Genomic DNA, 20,817 nt, shown 5'->3' on the forward strand with positions numbered 1-20,817 from the left:
TGGTGTGAAAAGGGTGTAGGAGCCGGCTCCTGTGGTGATTGATATTGTAATTTGATTGTGGGGGAGACTGATGTAGGTGTGGGGCTCTGGACTCTGCGGGTAGCTGTTTGCTGGGTTGGCGCGAGTGGGGGTCAGCGGCATTGATTGTCCCAGTACTGGCCAGGCTGGGATAAATCAGTATGAAAATGCCGGGCCCCCCCCTCTTGCTTCCCTTGCTGTGGCTGCGCGCGGAGTGGGTCGTACCCACTCCAGGGATGTGCTGAGTGCGTGGTGGCAAGTGATGTTGAAGCAGGGTGATGCCTAGGGAAGGTGTGACAATAGTTGCACGAAGACTAAAAGGCACTGAGGAAAGAAAAAAGAAAAAGAAAAAGTATAACCAACACGTCAAAATAGAGGATGACGTCTGCGCAGCGTTGTTTGTTGGTGTTGTTTGTGAGCTCTGTCTCTGCTGTTTTTGTGTTGTCTGTGTGTTGTGTTATGTGTTTCGCTAATATAGGTGCACTAAAGAATTTATTTATCTGTAGTCTATCTGATTTGCACCGCAAAACAAAACCGATTTTGTTAAGATAGGAAGGAAAAATAAAAAAATAAAAAATAAAAAGCGAGCAATTTGTTTATGGGCAGTAACTGGTCCACGCTCCTTTAGTGCCTAGCCTTGGTTAGACAAAATTTGAGAGATGGAAAGAACTTGCTTTCTGGAATTAGATGATGTACAATTATGAAATACCGACATTTCAAAGCTAAATTTAAAATTTCAGAATAAGAGAGCGATTGAGTTTGTTAAAGTTATGGAACTACAACAGTTAACTATTATATTATTTTATCAGCAGTTATTTTTTTTATTTTTTTTATTTTTTTGTTATTCGATTGGTGGATTGGGTGTCACGTTGAGAAAGGAAAGGAAACGATACAAATGGGCAGCTGTATTGAGCCATGGTGTTGTCACGTGCCGTTGACACCTGGCTCAACAGGGGGGATGGAAGGGCAGTTCAGTCAGCTTTATACAACATATGAATTTGATTCATATTCAAAACGTTTATAATTTTTTTTGTAGAGCTTGTTTAACATGTGCTTAACACGATCCACAGGGTTATAATGCCTGGTCATAATAGATGCATTCTAAAAATGGATTGAATTGGCTTCAAAATAAACACTGAATGCCTTAACAGTGGCAAAAACGTTATGTAAAGAAATAATAGTTTGTCAACAACTGCTGTAGATGTTAAAGAATGGAATCAATATCTCGAAAATGAATGTGGATAGTTTGTTTATTGATTGTGAAATGTGTGACAGAGTGTTCTATATAATATCCGTTGAATGGAAGAAAAAGAAAAGAAACCATTGCTTTTAGAGAAAGTAGTCAACCAAAATTGTATATGTATCGACATGCCAAGATCTGGGAAAAAGCTGGAAAAAACAAAAATATAATGTCTTTAAATTTGAGAGGCGACGATGATCTGACTAAAATTGATGCAATTAAAGTCCCCAGAGGAGTTCCTGATTAATAAGAATTAATTGACCAAATTGAAGCGGGATGGGAGTCCTCCATTTGCTGCTGGTGGACGATGAACAAGAACGTTGACAGGATAAATTACATCCATTGCAACATGCAGAAATTGGGCAAACGGACACAAGCGGGACTTGAGACAGTGCACGAACAGCTAGCCACGCCTTCCCTAATGTCAATCCAGAACCGCAATGCTCTTGTTATGTTGTTGTCTGGGAAAGGAAGGGTCTGCGCAATGTTCAGGGAACAATGCTGCACCTTCATCCAGAATGACACCGCCCCTGATGGGAGCCTGACGAAGATGATTGCAAACTTGCAAGCCCTCAACACGAGGATGAAAGAGCACAACAAGTGGATGACTGCTTTTGGGAAGTATAAAGCCCTTGTGTCCTCAATTACTGCTATACTCACCTTGTGTGGATGTTGTTGTATTCCATGTCTCCGTGCTCTGTTTAATCGTCTTATCACTACAGCAATCTCGCCCATGGACGACGAGATGGCCCGGGGATGCCTAATATCTGAACAGCAACATGTTGATGATATCGATGATGTGACAGAAGTATCTGATCTCATTCGCGGCCAACAACTGGAGAAGAACAGATGGACAAACTCTGCGGGGGTCACGGGCCGACAATGAAGTACTAGTTCACACCACACTACATTCCTTAGCTAATCAACGTTGCTACAGACACAATCTTCCCTCCCTTTGGTGTAGCAACGCCTCTGTAACCAGGGCAACCAAAACAGTGATGAGAGGAGCAGAACATCTCAAATGACTAATGCAAAGGTTGCAGAAAAGGTGCTGTTTTTTTGCTGTTTTCCGGACGTGCTGCTGTCCTTTCGGTGGCGGATCCAGGTCCAGATCACCCCAACGTTCCCAAGAAGGAGGGGGACGGAGCCTGCGTCGACTGGACCCTATAAATTGGTGGAGCGCATCTCACATGCCGTCCGGCTGGCCGGCAAAGGAGGATCGTGGTATCGTCTGTCCCAGTGCGCCCCAGTGAGGGGTTCCTGCAAGGAACCAGACCAGCCATCGACAGTCCCCGCCCCAGTTCATACGGAGGCAGAATAATCCTCTTCCCCCTTGGTGGCCAGGTAGTCCACCCTGAGCCACTGAAGACAACGACCACGCAGCAGACATTCCCGAGTTCTCCCCGGACGGAGCAGATCTGCAAAGGGGGTGAGAATCGAGCTCACCCTCCACCAGTGGGCGTGCCAAGCCCCCAACGGCTGAACAATCACGAGCAATTTTTATCTTGATTGATAACAGTCTGGTCGCCTAAGGCAGAGGGACCGTGTAACTCTTTTCCTGCACATAATCTGGCCGCAGGTTTTTTGAGTTGCACATACTTTGGACTGGAGTATTGTGGGAAAACCTCACCTTCACTGGAAGTTATTGCTTTCATTGTATTTTCTTACTTGCGTTTGATTGATCGAGGTTGACATAATCATATGATAAAACAGGAGGGATATGTTAGGGTTTGCAGAATATCTTCATCGTATGATTATGTTGGAATATAACCTGTAATAATTTAACTAGTTTGTCCTGTCTAGACAAAATTAGTTTACCAAAGTGCTAAGATCATTTCAACTTATTGACTAGCTGCAGAGGAAGCAATCAAAGTTGCTTTGTTTACAGAACGTCGTAAAAGGTCCCCTGCTATGCTTTGATCAGCAGGGACCGGCTGCTTCACCCCAACCTGTGTATTCCCAAACCCCCACTTTCAACCCCACGTTGTTTCTCTCAATAAATAAGCGCCTGACGAGGCCTGAGTCAGACTTCATTCGACTATCGCTGAGAGCACAGCGACGAGTGAACTCTCCGCCTGCAGGTGTCTAAAACGACTAACTTGTCTCCAGTGTGGTCCTTGCAAAATAAGTTAGAGTGAACGCCACCCTAACAGAAGAGGTGTCAGATCTGCCCAAGCAGAAAACACCGCAAGGTCAGCGATAGGTGTGTACCTGTGTGCAATGATCACAGCCAGAAGATGGTAATTTGCCTGAACTGCAGGCGGTGATGAGAAAATGAGGCAAAACACACACAGTTCTAATGTTGTTCCATGTAATTTTTCTTTTTCAAAAATGTTAAAAAGTGAGAAATAAAGATATTTCAAACATTAAATAATTATTGTGTGAATAATGAAAATTATAATTCTAAATGTTATATATATGATTATTTTTAAGCAAAATGGCAAACAAATGGCATAAAACGCATTCATTCTAATATGGGTCGTTTTTGACCCACTTATGGAAGAGTGTAGGGTTCAGTCACTCATGCATCTAAGGATTGAGAACCCAAGTCAGCAGTGTTGCTGGTCCCTTCTGGGGGTGCAAAGACCAGGGGAGCACCCTGTTGTGTCCAAAGTTCCTCTAGATTGGGACACATAACACAAGGCAAGACTAAATGGCAAGTGACATTGCAATAAACATGAATATGATGGGACGATAACAAGTCAGACTCCATGCAGAATTGTTCTGCAAGCTGACTTCAGCCTTTTTCTCCTTGTAGCAAGGCTTTCATTTTAACTGGGGCCCTTCTCCATCTCCATTGTTTTACTAGTAAAAGGAACATGTGCAATCAGTCTTTGATCATTGAAAAAACAATGTAAAATGTGCTAAACTAAGCCACAGTTAACTTCTGTAGACATTATTTTGTTGTTGCACTGCTCCGTAATTCCTCTGTGTAAAAGTTGTTTTAGCCAAGTTCTTATGGCTCATCTGACATTTCTCCTATCAAAATAAAACACAAATGGAATAGCACTGATATATCTAAAGTAACCTGGGCATGGGAAGTCACATCACTACCCCACTGTTTCTTGTGTCGTGTGTGACATTTTGCCCGGATTACCCTGCCATTTTCTTCATTTTTTTAAAAAAAACTTTAACACAAATATATTTGCACCTTTATGCAAATCTCTTCATCTACAATTTTGTTGTTTAACGTTATTTTTTCTGTTATCTCTATTCGTTGATTCACTAAGTACCGATTTGTTATTTTTGTTTTGTCTTCTGCTTTAGAGCGTTTGTGCTGACTAGGGACTTGAGGGTTATCGCTGAGCTTTATTACAGTCATCACTTAAGTTGTATCTATTGGTGATACATAATGGATGGATCTATCAAATTTCTTGAATAAAACACCATCAAAACTGCACTCAGTTCCGCCATTATAGTCAGTCTAATTATTAAATAGTGGCCTAGTGTGATCATTTTGTAGTTCAGGTTCCCTCCCATTTCCAATACATTGTGAAAGCTATTTAGTGAAGGCTGGTCCAGTGACAGATTAATGACCTAAAGGCATAGATAACACACTGAAATACATTTTATTTTTGGCAAGAACATAAGTCATACTTACAAACAATATGTTAAATAGCTAAACTTGTAATGGAACTAATGGAAATTGTCAACATAAGTGTTTCAGTAACACTCGAAATCCTAAATTATTTATTGTTGCTAGTGTTTGGTATTTGGTACCTCGGTTATCAATGAGGACTCACCACTTCTCAATGCAACCACTGTCGCATCATTATTTTTCAATTTTGAAACATCTAAGTATTGTACAAAAATGCAAAACAGCCCCCAATTTAACACCTACATCATTTGGAGCAGATCAGCATCAATGATTGTGAAATAATATTACAACAAACATTGAAAAATTATGACAAAAATAAACAATCAAAAGGAATTCTGATTAAAGGGAAGGGCAAACTCAGTTTACGCATTTTTATGATGAGGAAATTAAAGAGTTTTCTATAATCTATCTTTCACAATTCCGCCCTTATCAGTTGGCTCGGCACCCGTACTCCCATAGCACCCTCCGCAGAACTTCCCGTGGGACACGGCCGAACACCTTCTCCAAGTCCAAAATACACATGCGGATTGGTTGAGCTAACACCCATGCACCCTCAAGGATTCTACCGAAGGTATAGAGCTGGAAGTTAAAATAAGAAGTTAAGATTAAATAGTATATTGTAACAATATCTACACAAGATTTTTATTAACCTTATTTGAAGTGTAAACGTGGCTGGTTCCTCTCTGCTCTTGCAAGCTGGCTAGCTGACACGCCCCGCACGAGGTGTCACGGCTCTCTTCTGCTCTTGCCGCACTCAAGTCAAGTTTATTTGTTTAGCCCTAAATCACAAGCATTCTCAAAGGGCTTCACATAGACAAAAATTGACAATTATTCACAACGCATCCCTTGATCTTAAGCTCCCAAAAGGGCAAGGAAAAACTAAAAAAAAAAACTACCGGGGGAAAATGAGAAACCTTGAGAAGGGACCACAGATGGCAGGATCCCCCTTTCAGGATCACCAGGTTGAAATGGATGCAGAGAGGGCACAAATGATACAATATGAAAATCAATGAAATAAAAAGTGGATGTCCATTTCAGAGCGAAGGGCTGCCGAAGGAGCCCTCAATTGTCCTGGCAGTGTCTTTGAGGAGGTTGAGCTGCAGTTCCCCCATCCTGAATTGGCCCACGAGAATCCAGATAGCCACTGTCAGCATGGGTGCCACCTAACCACCTCCCCGGCCGGGGAGGGAGGGAGTGGAGAGGGAGAGAAAACAAACTCCAGCCAAATCGGCAACTACAGGTTAGTTAAAGGCCATGTCATAGAAATGTGTCTTTAAACGTGTCTTAAATGTTTCTACTGAGGTAGCAGTTCTAATATCCATTGGTAGGGCATTCCAAAGCTCTGGAGCCCGAATAGAAAATGCTCTAGAGCCTGCAGACATTTTCTTGGCCCTCGGTGTCACTAAAAGGGTAGCGTTTTGCGAACGAAGGTTACGAGACAGAACATAAGGAAAAACTAGGTCGACGAGATATGAAGGCGCTAAGCCATGCAGTGATTTATAGGTTAATAGAAGAACCTTGAAATCACATCTTAAATGGACCGGGAGCCAATGTAAGTTGGCTATTATTGGGATAATGTGATCAAATTTTCTTGGCCGAGAGAGCAGCCTTGCAGCAGCATTTTGTACTAACTGTAGACTTTTGATGCGGGACTTAGGAAGACCCGATAATAGTACATTACAGTAGTCCAGGCGCGACGTGACGAACGCATGGATAATACTTTCTGCATCGCTCTTGTACATATTATATGAGATAATACTTATATGTATCAGCTCTTGCTATGTAAAATATCTTTGTGAGGAGTGACACTTCTCATATAGATTGTGTGGTCCACAGCTACAGTTGATGAGGATCAAAGGTTCCCATTGGATTCCATAGAAAATGCATGCGAGTCATTTTTTACCCACTTATGGAAACTTGGGGTAGTAATACAAAAAATACCATTTCTCAAAATATATAATAGGTACCGTTTTTGTCCATGTATAATGCGCCCCCATGTATAATACGCACCCTAAAAATGGCATGTCGATGCTGGAAAAAGCCTGTACCCATGTATAATACGCACCCAAATTTTGACTCCTACTTAAGTCCGTGAACGTAAAATTATTTCAGAAAAAAGATCATCTTTGGGAACAACCAGATGTTATTCTGCCGGTCAGTATCACTGCGCATGCGCTAGCAAACTCGATAGCAAAGAAATGTTTCGGATTTGTGTAGGGTACATTGTGACAGCAAACGAGCAGGTGATCGAGCAAGCGTTTGATACGAGAGCATTGTGTTCGTATGGAGCGTGTTTGAAGTGAACAGCAGAGAAGAAAGGAACAAGGCAAAGTGTTGTGAAATAAAATATTACCTGTAATACGCATTTAGGTAGAGAACTGAACTCTCGCTCTTTATATAGCTGACGTGTCTTGCGCATCCGTTCTGCGCATCTGTAATGGCGGCCTCCGTATGATATCCGGTTTGCGATAGAGATTAAAAAACAAACAATATTTGGCAATAACACACCATCAAGGATTGCACCATCGCATCAAACGATGTGTCGTCAATTATGAATTTTACTGACTAAGTGCGTTGGGCAGGATGGCTGAATGCAATGCGCAATTGACAACAAACAAGAAGAAAGGTGATTTCAAGTTTTATTTCGAGGGAGATTTTCTTAAAAAATTGTTGTACCCATGCATAATGCGCACCCCAGATTTTAGGACAATAAATTTGTTAAATTTTACGCATTATGCATGGGAAATCACGGTATTTATGCAGTTTATGGTCTAAAATAATGAAAAAATGCTTTAAAAAGCGTTTTTGTTTTTTTACTTGGAATGGATTACATTTTTTTCCATTATTTGTAATGGGAAAACATGATTCGGGATTCGAATGATTCACTTCTCGAACAGCCTTCTGGAACGGATTGTGGTCGAAAACCGAGGCTCCATTGTACTCAACAAAATACATCCCCGTGCCGCTACGTAAAAGCTACTCGTACGATGCGAGGCAAAGTTAAAGGAGCACGCCGGAGCTGTCAATCAAACGGCGCGCACACGAAGCAAACCGCGATCGGACAAACGGCACAACAGCGGACAGTAGTAATAATGAAATATATATACTCACTTTGTGTCAGACACACACGATCACAGCAACATCAGTCATACTCAGTCGATACCAGCAAGCGTCAATTTACCGCTGCGCACAAGTGAATGGGTATGATGTCTCGACCCCAAATGTAAGACGACCCGCTTTCAAGGCAAAAAACATCATTTTATATTTGAAGCATGTTGCCAATCTAATGTAATAAAGATGTATGCCCTAGAAAACTTCCAAAAATGGCGCCCCCGCCCCCACAAATTTACAAGTTATATTTTTGTCTTCGCCTAAATTTTATCGCCCTTGGGTGGGGGAGTAAGAGCGCTGGAGAGGGTGGCATAAAATGCCGGGGCGGAATTGTTCAATGATTTTGCCGCCCCCTAGATTCTGCCTCGCTCGCCTAACAGTAGGGCCGGCCCTGGTTGTTGTATATTTTCTGCTATTATCAAGCATACAGTTGACATGTAGAGGTTGATTAGTAGGAGTTTTGTGGTTTGGGGCCTCTCTTTACACACCACTGGGTGGCACTGGTGCTTTGAGAATGAGCAAACAAAGAATGGTAAAGGGAAACGCAAGCAATCATACTCAAGACTAAAATAGGAGGATGATTAAGAGCAAACAACATAGGATAAAGATGACAGCTCAAAGGCAGATGAAACAGGAAAATAAGGTCCTTTGTCAAACGTTGTATACATAGATGCCCCTGTGAATTAGAAAAGACAAAACTGACCACATGGAAAGGAAGGCCAATGGTAAGTACAATAGACAAGACTAGTAGATTAAAGGGGCACACAAAGCATTGCGTCAACGTGCCATGCTCTGCATGAATATGTGCACACAAATGTCAAAGACTATGTTGTACAGTAATCTGACAAAACACGCATGCGCACGCACACACACACAGAGACACGCACGCTCACACACAGAGAGACATGCACGCACACACACACACACACACACACATGCACACACACACACACACACACACTACCCTAAATTCCACTTAAAGAACTGCTGTGACAGTGTAATCCCATCTGCTGAAAGCCTCATTAACTGGCAACCAAATGAATAAATGAAGGCACTCCTACTTCATTCACTGCTCTTCTGGGACAATGTCAAGGGGAAAAGCTTTGCTTAATAAAATATATAGGGTCTCGCTTTGTATTTATTTCTATATTTTTAATGTGACCTATTTTCCTTCTGAATGCAATGATGTTAATAAAAATCATGTAACCTCAATCGTGTCTTTTTGGGATCATAGATCCTAATCAACATCTATTCATTTCAGAGGTCGGTAAAAATGGCCAATGTATAAAGTACAAAAAGAGGTAAACTGATAGTTATTGATCAACTATAATCCTCCACCACTCAATCAAAAGTGAATAAGATGTCACTCGTGCGTTTTTTTTTTATTGTGGCAAAGAAACAGGTGAAAATCACCAAGAATTTATGCGTCTCGGACTCAACTAGGCCATTTCGGAGACCTCTTGGCAGGTGGCAAGAAGGTGTTACATAGTTTAGATACTTTAACACTCACGTTGCCAACATTGCACTCGTTGTCAGTCCCATAGATGTATTGAATTCTTAGACTTAGACTAATTTTAATCATCCCTTGGGATTGCTCCCTCAGGAAATGGTGGTCCGAGTAGCTCACACAGAAATTGTACAAAAGAGAACATTGCACATGAGTAACAAACATAGACGAGAGAAAAATAAAGTGAATAGCAATAGCAATAAATAAAGTGTTAAGCGAGAAATAAATAACAATAACAATGATACATACATATGTAATAAATAAAATAAATGAAGGTCAACTGTTATTTTAGTAAATAATAATTGTCAATAAATACATAAAATATTGAAGGTATGCCATCATATGAGGTCCCCCTTTGTTCCCGTTCCTAACAGCTCCACCCGTAATTGAGGAGTTATACAGTTTGATGGCATGAGGAACAAAGGAGTTCAGCAGTCTATTGGCCCAACATTCGGGTAGGGACGTTGGGCATATTGATTGTGAATGTGCTGTTACTTACATCATCTATTGCTGAGACTGCTGATATGAGACCTGTGCCTGTTGCTATGACAACCAGTGAACCCCACAGTGGCCAGAGGTAAAGGAAGCCATCAAGAAGAGTGAGTCCTACCAAGCAGGGATTGTTAGGGAGATTTCTGCAGCAGATGAACTGAACCATAAGACCAAGGAACACCTTTGGTGGTTGCTCAAGCTAAAGTCGATGAACCCGGATTTGTATTTCCATGTATGCCTTGAATGTCTTTAAGTAATTGTTTTCTTGATTGATTTCATATTATTTATCCAACCAAATTCCAGCTCGTAAGTGGGGATCAATTGATTGAGATATTATCGTAAACAACTAGTTATTAGTGAATGTTTTAATTATGAGTTAGTAAAAGTAAAAATCTCAAATAAAATGGGCCCAGGATTTGTTAACATTGGAGGATTTTAAAGATTACATACTGTACTGTTACAAATATAGACTATCAGGACATATTAAAATAATATATGCAAGGAAAAAAAATATACACACTCTCACTCACTTTTATTTCTGAGGAAAGACATTTATCATCTTTGGTGGGGCCCTACGTGGTTGCTGCACTCTACCAAATGTGATGGATGACAGGATGGGGGGGCGGTGTACTGTTGTCAGGCTTCAGGCTGTTACAAGTGCAGCAAGATGATAGCTGTGCCACTACTTGTCAGATTGGAGCCTTGTCCTCGTGATGCGGATGCCATCTGTAAACTTGGTGGGGAACGTCAAGCAAGAGTGGAGTCTGAAGAAGAAAGTGGAATGAGCTGTTGTGTTTCTCAAGGTATTTTGTAATGTACAAGTATACAAATTCAAGCAAAGCTGAAAGAACTTGATGGACTGTATTCCCATGCTAAATGTTTTACACCGTGCTTCTAAACAGCATCTTTGTCAGAGCTGAGTTTTTTTTCCATTGCCATTTTAAATACTGTGAGTTCTGGGAGTCACTTGTGAAAGGGATGCTCTCTGAGCTCCAAATTACATTTGACTAACCTCAAAGCAATTGTGACATTTGGCCTTCTGCTGTCGTCCTTGGATCGTCCTTTTAAAATTGTGGTGAATGTGTACGGTTACTCAACAAAATGGTATTGTTTTGTCCCATGTGTGTGTACACGTATATATATATATATATATATATATATTTTTTATATTTTTTATTTTTAACCCGTAAGACACTGCTTCTGCTGAACGTTTTGACAAGACAGATGGCAGCGTTTGGAACCTGGATGAAACTTCCAAGCATACCTCTCCGACGACCCTTAAATAACCGCCTATAGTCACCATTTGAAGCATAAATTTACCACAAGAGTAGTTCCTGGGTTTTGTTTGGTTCCCCTATTTCTCTATACTTCAGTGGTTCTGAAACATAATTTTTCGCTAGACAAGACAATTCAACAAGTCTGTGAACAAATGAGGTACACAGACTTAGTGTTGTTTAACAGGTTCAACAGTACACATTCTGTGGTCCGGATCTACTCGTCACCTATTGCAACTCCAGACTATGGAATTTGCATGTTCTTCCCATGCCTGCATTGGATCCAAAGCCATGTATGGACATGTATGGTATGATTGACTACTCCAAATTGCCCATAAGTGTAAGTGCGAATGGCTGGCAACCAGTTTAGGTTCCTTACTGTCTGAATTCAGCTGGGATAAGCACACCCGCAGCCCTCATAAAGAGAAGAGGTTCAGAAAATGGATGGATGGCTAGTTACTTTATTTTTCCAACTCCCTGTCATACAGATGTCTCAAGTGGAAACACTTGCGCTTGCTCCAGCGCGTGCTTGAGGAGGCACAGACTGCAGCACCTCTGTGTGTTGAGAGTAGGTCACAATCATGGTGCAGAGGGGTGTCTAGTCAGTGACGTGCCTCTGCTATCAATCATATAATACATAAATACACAAAATAAATAAAAAAATACATTAAATACCGACTCAAAATTATTATCCATCCATTGCTTTGGCACACCTTCTGATTCAGTGCATCTATTTGTCGCATATGCTGCGTACCCGCTTTATGCACCACTGGTTACAGGCCGTATGTGCTTAAACTTGCATGACTTAATCCTTGCGACAAGCAATGCGGTGCTTGCCAGGAGGCCAGCTGCATCCAGTTCCGTCCTGGCGGATGGGCAAGAAGGGGATGCCGACAAAGTGGTGAGCTCCATGGTAGGGTGGATTATTGGGCGTCTTGGTTTTGCTGTCGAGCAGGTGCACCGGATGACGAAATGGGCAATGCTTGCTCGCACGCTTGCTCATCCGGACATCCTGAATGGCGCTGCAACACCTGCCGGCAGGGGGGCCTTCTGACAGCGGGTCATAGCATCGTAGTGTGGGGCGAGCAAGCCTGAAGTTGGAGGCTGCTTGCCATGCTTATTTTGTGGTTACCCAGCTCAGGAAGTCATCCTGGAGGTGGTTTTCTGAATTTTACTCGTCTGATTTCACTGTCTTCTATAACGAGGCGGGCGGAGCAGCCAGGTGCGAGTTGACACAGTCTTTATTTAGTAGGGGAAAAGGGGAAGTGGAAGCGCAGTCTTGGCTCGTGCTTCAGCGCAGCAGATCGCGGGGAGCGACGGCGACAACGGAGGCGTGGCACGGAGCGCTGCTGAGCCAAGGAGCTGTCCCGGTGGTGAGCACGGATAATGACAGTCTTCTACATTAAGACTTGATACCTGACAAGAGGTAATGTTTCGTATTTTTGTGTTTATAGATAGTTTTTTTCCGTGTATAATGCGCAAAATTTAACTAATTTATTGTCCTAAAATCTGGGGTGCGCATTATACATGGGTACAAATTTTTATTTTTATTTTATTTTTTTAAGAAAATCATGGTACAAAAAAACCAACAACAGGACTGACCGACAAAGTCGTGGAACAAAAAGATAGGGTGACATTACCAAAGACAGGAACAGAAACCAAACAGACATCATGACACATGCAATGATCCGACGGTGAGCGAGGGAGGGGCAGACAGGACTTAAATACAAAACACGTTACATTGATTGAGGTGACACAGGAAGGGAGGGGCGACGCAAACAGAAACTATGGCAACCTAGACACATAGCAAAACTGGGGACAAGACATGACAAATCTCCCTCGAAATAAAACTTGAAATCACCTTTCTTCTTGTTTGTTGTCAATCGCGCATCGCATTCAGCCATCCTGCCCAACACACTTAGTCAGTAAAATTCATAATTGACGACACATCGTTTGATGCGATGGTGCAATCCTTGATGGTGTGTTATTGTCAAATATTGTTTGTTTTTTAATCTCCATCGCGGACCGGACGTCATACTGAGGCAGTGTAACTGCGCATGCGCACTATGGATCCGATGCGCAAGACACGTCAGCTATATAAAGAGCGAGAGTTGTTTTCTTCCTATTAATTTCAATTCACAGTTTAATTAGCAGTTTCAATCAGCAAATAACAAAATGCGTATTACAGGTAATATTTTATTTCACAACACTTTCCCTTGTTCCTTTCGTCTCTGCTGTTCACTTCAAACACGCTCCATACAACCGCAATGCTCTCGTATCAGACGCTTGCTCGATCACCTGCTCGTTTGCTGTCACAATGTACCCTACACAAATCCGAAACATTTGTTGCGGCTCCGAGTCACGACAAGGGGCAAGTTTTGGTTTCCAAGGGTGTTTTTATTCCTCTTCAACTTCTCTCCCATACAGAGCCGCCATTTTCCACATGTCCGCACGTCACTTTCCTCTTTTCATCTGATCGCGGTGGTGCCTTTACGGGCAGTCGGAGAAATCAACGCCAAAAAAAAAATAAATACATCCAGCCTGGTTAAGACCATACCAAAGACTATAAAAATGGGACCCATTGCCTCCCTGCGTGTGTGACGATAATTGGGATTTAAAAAAACAAACAAAAAAATTGGGTGCGTATTATACATGGGTACAGGCTTTTTTCCAGCATCAACATGACATTTTTAGAGTGCGAATTATACATGGGGCCGCATTATACACGGACAAAAACGGTACTTTCATAGTATTCGTAGTGAAAGTGGGCATAGGGTGGGAATACAGTTGATTTTGGTTTCAATATAAAATGCACTAACCCAGGGGTGGGCAAACTCTGACCGGCGGGCTGAATTGGGTTCTGAATTTTGACCGGGGGTCTGAACCAGGAGCAGATGGATGTAGTGTTTGTGTGAAGTAATAGAAATTATGTAATGTAAAGGTCATTGCATAAAAGGTTTTTACTTTTAGTAGGTAGTAAAGCATAGATATTCAAAAAAAGCTTTTTGAAAACAAATGCATTTATCAACAGCATTAAAAAAATATTTCACCAAAAAACTATCATCAGTGATTCTCATTAAATACGACACTGTTATTATGAATAATAGTTTCCATCACTTCAGCGTCTGCAGGTCAGATTTAGGAGATTTGCTTATCTAATGAGGCGAAATCACATCAAACCGCAAACATTCTGACCAAATACATCATTTTGAAGAATCAGTGAAAGAAATCAATAGCATTGTTGGTTTCCCTTTTTTGCTAGTGCATCATGGTCTGGAGTAAAATTTGTTGTTGTAATTCTGAGGACAGAGCCAAGGTGTCGGCCCGTTAACCTAAATCTGTAACGGGCTTTGTTGACGTTCATGTGGCTGAACGTCTGCTCACACACGTAGGTCGAGCCAAATTGTCCACTCAGTTTTTATAAACACTGTTAGGATACGGATTTTAGCTATTGATCTGACTCCAAATTGTGATCAACACTTAACACAAGAATTGCTATGTTCTAATCCACACACTGGCGCACCTAACAATTTTGCGAGTTCGTTCTGTCAAAGAGAAGACCAGTAGATCAATCAGACAGAATTTACCAATTGTTTAATCTTGACAAAGCAAGCTAATACAGGCGCCTGGGTCTTGGGTCCTTAACACAAAAACTCGTGTGCCTTCGTGACCAGAAAGACGACACATTCTTCCGGGTTGCCCAGTTTTAAAGAAACACAATATGAATATTCAAACATGCAAAAGATTGTGTGGTGATTGGTCGATGGTCTGTGGTCATCTCCTCCTCGTTTGGGTTTTCCCCTGCTCAGCACAGGTGTCTGGACCACAAAGACGAGTTGTTTTTCGCGTTCCCATCGGCCTTGAGATATGCTCCCTTTCTGGACCTCCTGTTCCACAATACTTTGAAGAAAACAAATTCATGTAGCCTGCACATTCCTTTCCACTTATTAAGCGACCACACTACTACTAGAAATTATATTGATATGGTTATATGTGTCTAACGGAGCCTTAATCAAATGTGTTTGCAAACTGCCGAAAGTACATTTCCCTTTAACACTCAGCACTCAGTGTCCACCTTTCTTTTCCTCGGGCCACTCATTTTAATGGAAGGATTCCAGGGGAAGGTTTGTTGAATGGATTAGCGTAAAACTCTATCTGAAATCAGCGAATCACGAGAATGCTGACGTCACAGCCCACACTCGGAATTCGGCACTGATGGAAATAGAGCGCGGAGTGCGCCGGGTCCATACTACTTAGTACAAACACGCACTTGTGAGTGTGCACCGAACCGAGCCTTCTGACACGGTTTCCGGGAGTAAATGCGCGGGCGGGGGCTTCCCCATCTTTTGGGGAAAGATAGTAATTGCAAGGAAAATGACCCAAATAAATGTTTGGTAATACAATTTATTCAGGTTTGGCGGGCCGGATTAAACGGCCCCGTGGGCCGGATGTGGCCCGTGGGCCGTAGTTTGCCCATTGCTGCACTAACCCTTTACAGCCACAATATCCCCTTAAATTTAAGTTGGACTACCATTTATAAACATGTTAGGAATTCTGGTACAAGCTGCAAAGTTTAATCAAATATTTTTTTAAATTTTATTTGTAAATACCTTTAAGAATTTAAGTCAGCCAATGACGCTTGAAAAAGAGTGTGTTTGTTCCATATGCTGCGATCTACATATGATCTGATTAGTAGACTAATTGCAACTGCTATCTGTGACTAGCTGACTTGCAAAATAATCGTTTGTGGCAGCCCAAGGTGAGAGTTGTTATTGCATAGCCTTCAGGGATTAGATTAGTGCTTAACATTAGATATGCTATTCACATGACATGCATAAAACGTGCCAGACAATGCAGAAAATGAAACCCAAAATAAGTGTACATGTGTGTCCATTTGTGGGCTTATTATGTGTTTAACCTGGAACCTAGCATGGATGGGGTGCAGAGATCAAGGTCTTGGTCTTGCTCTCCTGGCTGGCGAGTGGGTCCAAATGGCCCCCACTTTCAATCTGTCACAAATGGTCAGAGCAACCAAGTGCGACACGACACAGGCTTTATTGAATGTAGGGATAGGGGAAGTGGATGGATGAGTGGCTCTCCGGACTGGAGTGACTGGGTGGGTGGTCAGTGATCCACGGCTGGCCGGAAGGCTTCCTCGTTCGGTAGAGAAGAGCAGGTACGCAGCACAACAGGACGCAGCGTGTAGCCGTGGTTGGGGGCAAGCAGTTGATCAGCACGGGTAGCATTCAGGGCACGAACAAGGTTGGAAACAGGAGTCAGTCGGACAGGACACAGTGAGTACACGGATGGCATCACGGACAAACTGACAATGATAGCGGGGAGCGCGGGGTTTAAATAATGCCCTCTAACAAGCGGGAACAGGTGCTGGTGACTAGTTGTTGATGTGGGCGTGGCTGAGAACAATTGACGTCAATGGGTAATTTACTATCTGGGTGGCAGGTGGCGCAGGCAGGTGACAATACCGGATAGTATGACGAGTCTTGGGGATCTTACCGTGTCATTGGGGAAGTGGTGGCTCTTCACCACCCTGACATCTACTTCCCCAAAATTGCAGAAGACCCAACAGGCAGCGATAAAGTTTTGCCCACCCTACCTTTTATGCAAGAACCACACGTGAGACAGTTTGCCCATTTTACGCTTGCAAGCGGAGAAAGCCATCGGCACCTTGTGGGATGCAGAGGTGCTTGAAAGCAGTCTAACTTTCGCCTCTTGCAAGGGACTATTTATTGAGAGAAAGCAGGGTGGGAGTGAGACTTAACAGGTTTTGGGGGTCACCTCTGCAAACTGGTTAATCAGCTAGGAGGGTCTTAGCTCTTTGTTTTACAGCAGGGGTCTCAAACTCCAGTCCTCGGAGGCCGCATTCCTACATGTTTTCCAAGTTTCCCTCGTTAAGCACACCTGATTCAAATGATCAGTTCATCCTCACGTTCTGCAGGAGCCTGATAATTGCGGCCCCCGATGACTGGAGTTTAAGACCCCTGTTTTACAGGGTTGTGGAAACAAATACTAGTGGAGCATTTTAGATAACTAAGTAAGCAAGAATGTTTCTGTTAGAATGGTGCTCACTCTAACTTATTTGCAAGAACCACACGGGAGACAGTATGCCCTTTTAGCACTTGCAAGTGGAGAAAACCTTTGTCACTGTAGCATACAGAGATGTTCGAACGCAGTCTGCCTTTGGTCGTTTGCAAGAGCATATTTATTGAGAGAAAGCAGGGTGGGGGTGTGAGTGCACAGGTTTGGTGAACCCCCAGCCTCTGGTCAAATCAGAGCAGGGGGTGTTTTACGACGTTGGGAGAAACAGAAGAGGTTTGATTGCTTCCTCTGTAGCTGGTCATTCAGTACAGGGGGTCTTAGCACTTTGTTTACGATGTTGTGGGAACAAACAGAAGAAGTTTGTTCCTCTCAGCAACTGGTTAATGGATATAGTCTACATTCCAACATAATCATACAATCAAGATAATTTGTCAAACCTAACAGTTTCCACATCATTTGGAAGGTTTCAACAACTGCAAGTAAGAGGAAAGTTTCATCAAGTCAAGGTAAGGTGGAAGGTTTTAACAAATGTAATGATTCTAGTCAATATTCCAACATAATCAAACAATCAAACTAATCTGTAACTTGGGGGTTTGCAGGGCTGGCAAGGCATCAGCTTTTTTAAGTGCTGTTGTGGCAATTTATGGTGCGCCTTTTCAAGATTCAAGACTTTTTATTCGCCATGTTTGAGCGTGCCAAACAAGGAATTTAACTTCGGTAAATCACACCCTCTGTTCAACATTTAGGTGACTAACAACACAGGACATGTGAAAAATGGCAAAAATTCTCAAACATCCCCTGATATTAAACTCCCAAAAGGGCAAGGAAAAACTCAAAACTCCAGCTAGGGGAAATGAGAAACCTTGAGAAGAAACCACTGATGGGAAGGTCCCTCTTCGAGGATGACCAGGCTGCAATGGATGCAGAGAGGACACATAGTACAAACAGTGTAGACAAATTCAAAAAAGGTGTGGAGAGCAGGAAGAGCATATTTGCAATAACGCACAGTAATGACTCTGAGACTCTAAGAGTGGTGTGAGTTCATCAGAGCAACAGCCTGGGGGAAGAAGCTGTCTCTGTGTCTGCTGGTTTTGGCGTACCGAGCTCTGTAACGCCGTCCGGAGGGGAGTAGTTCAAACAGACTGCAACCTGGGTGAGAAGGGTCTGTAGAGATGTTCCTTGCACGTTTCCTGGTTTTCTTAATTATTAACAATTAATTATTAACAAGGCGGCTCGGTGGAGCACTGGGTAGCACGTCTGCCTCACAGTTAGGAGGGTGCGGGTTCGATTCCACCTCCGGCCCTCCCTGTGTGGAGTTTGCATGTTCTCCCCGGGCCCGCGTGGGTTTTCTCCGGGCACTCCGGTTTCCTCCCACATCCCAAAAACATGCTTGGTAGGCCGATTGAGCACTCCAAATTGTCCCTAGGTGTGAGTGCGAGTGCGTGTGGTTGTTTGTCTCTGTGTGCCCTGCGATTGGCTGGCAACCGGTTCAGGGTGTCCGATGACGGCTGGGATAGGCTCCAGCACGCCCGCGACCCACGTGGGGACTAAGCGGTACAGAAAATGGATGGATGGATGGATAATTATTAATAATCATCATTAAAAATGTAAACATTTGTCAGCAAAATCCTGGTATTTTAGCAAAATGCAGGTCATACATTCCACTTCATTAGCCCATAATCTTGTAATTTACACTCATTATGTTTTGTGTCGTGTTCTTTTTGAAAGTGCTTTGTTATAGCTGCAGCTGTCGTCAATGCATTATACAGAATTTGGGAATTGCGTTAACCGCAAAAGCACGTTATATAGAAAGTCCTTTTTTTTTTTTTTTTTTTTGAAAGCCGTGTTTTAAGCAGCCGAAGGGGTCCTTTGTCACAATAAATTACGTCAGGCATGTTGGGCAACGAAGGGGTCTGTTCACCGTTCGTCACCGTGAATGCTCCTCCTACAAAGAAACCTGTTCACATTTATATTAAAAGAGAAGCAATATGCAGATGACAATATCAGGGGGACGGAGAAAGTCATTTTGATGCTATGGGAATTGGATGGAAGAGAGATTAAAAGAGCCACTTATTCTCTACTACTGTGTCTGACTTTGATTTGAGTGTGTGTCAATGAGGTGATTCGGCAAATGTTGGAATAATTTAAGTAAAGCCTTGTCATTTATGAGTTTATGGCTTTCCTTTTATCTAGGTTCTTTCTCTTTAGTGACAGGGAAGTCTTTTGATCCCTGTCAGCCATATGTGTCCTTCCTGTCCTGATGTTATCTGTGTGTTTTTGTTCCTGTAAGAGGCCTTCACTAACAATGAGCAGAGCTTATTTGCATAGGCGAAGTGTTCTTATTTGGTTGAAAGAAACTTCGTTCTTTTTAGTTAACTGTAGGTTTGGTTCATAGATTGTTGTTGATCAGAACTGTTTTTCTTTATTAAGTGTTAAACACAGTTTGAAGTGGTTGCGTACAAGTTATCCCATATTTACTCAAGTCTTGTTCAAGTGTTTAGGACAAGTCACTCTTGTTATTGCGTGTTAATTTACTAAGTAGATAAAGTCTAGCAAAGGTCTGGTTGCATTGTTCCACAGGAAAGCGGCAATAGAAGTCATCCGATCTCATTCGCGGACGACTCGGCCAACAACTGGAGAAGAACAGATGGACAAACTCTGCGGGGGTCACGGGCCGACACTGAAGTGCTAAATCACACCACACTACATTCTTTTGCTAATCAGCGTTGCTACAGACACAATCTTCCCTCCCTTTAGTGTAGCAACACCTCTGTAACCAGGGCAACCAAAACATTAAATAGAGGAGCACGTGGAGGGAGAACTCAGAATTGATGGAGATTGTAACCGAGTTTCCTCTCTCTATCGTTCTCCTCGCGAGTAAACCTGTTCTGGTTCTTTTCTACTCTTCCTTCCAGCGTGTGGTTAAATGTCTGATGGTATTTAGACCTGACAGCGAACTCCCCCCTTTCCGAACCATATACAGTCCTAGCTATCCACCTCACAAACTATTGTGCTGGTCATTTTAAAATGAAAAATTTAATAAAAAAATGAAATTTAATATTTCTATACAGGTTGAAACGGACAATAAGAGGAATGTGCATATGAACTTTCTTGGTAGTTTTCGGACTTTGTTGAAGATTTTAAAGTTAATAGTCAGACAGGCAAGGAGACACTGCTCCCGACATCTCCTATGGCTTGTCGAGACAGAATTTACTTCCAGCGGCTAAACAGAGATAAGCAGAATGATTTCAGCTTCTTACCAGACAGAAATGGGGCTCAGAGCACACCTCTGACCGCTGACTAGCCATACCTGTGAGGCAGTTGGCCTGGGCCTCTGTGTTTAGTGCCAGTTGCTGACTGCTTTAGCCACCCACCGTCACTGACGGAGCCAGGAGGCCACGCGGTGAGTAAGCTCCCTTCCCGTCCCCCACCGCTTTCACCGCCGACATACCGCTCCGTCACAGTCGCCCGGCTGTCCCTTGAGCAAGATCAGACGATACAGCAACATATGTCACGCTGT

At 42.7% G+C, this 20,817-nt stretch overlaps 1 long non-coding RNA gene across 1 annotated transcript; it reads left to right on the top strand.

Moving 5' to 3' along the window:
- The first annotated feature begins 12,506 nt into the window (after positions 1-12,506).
- On the top strand, positions 12,507-20,183 carry LOC133163198 (uncharacterized). Its single transcript, XR_009716339.1, has 2 exons — positions 12,507-12,666; positions 19,878-20,183. It is a non-coding gene; the product is annotated as an uncharacterized LOC133163198 (long non-coding RNA).
- Positions 20,184-20,817: the final 634 nt, after the last annotated feature.

The sequence above is a fragment of the Syngnathus typhle genome, linkage group LG1, assembly GCF_033458585.1.
Source record: "Syngnathus typhle isolate RoL2023-S1 ecotype Sweden linkage group LG1, RoL_Styp_1.0, whole genome shotgun sequence".
In the NCBI taxonomy this organism is placed as follows: Eukaryota; Metazoa; Chordata; class Actinopteri; order Syngnathiformes; family Syngnathidae; genus Syngnathus; species Syngnathus typhle.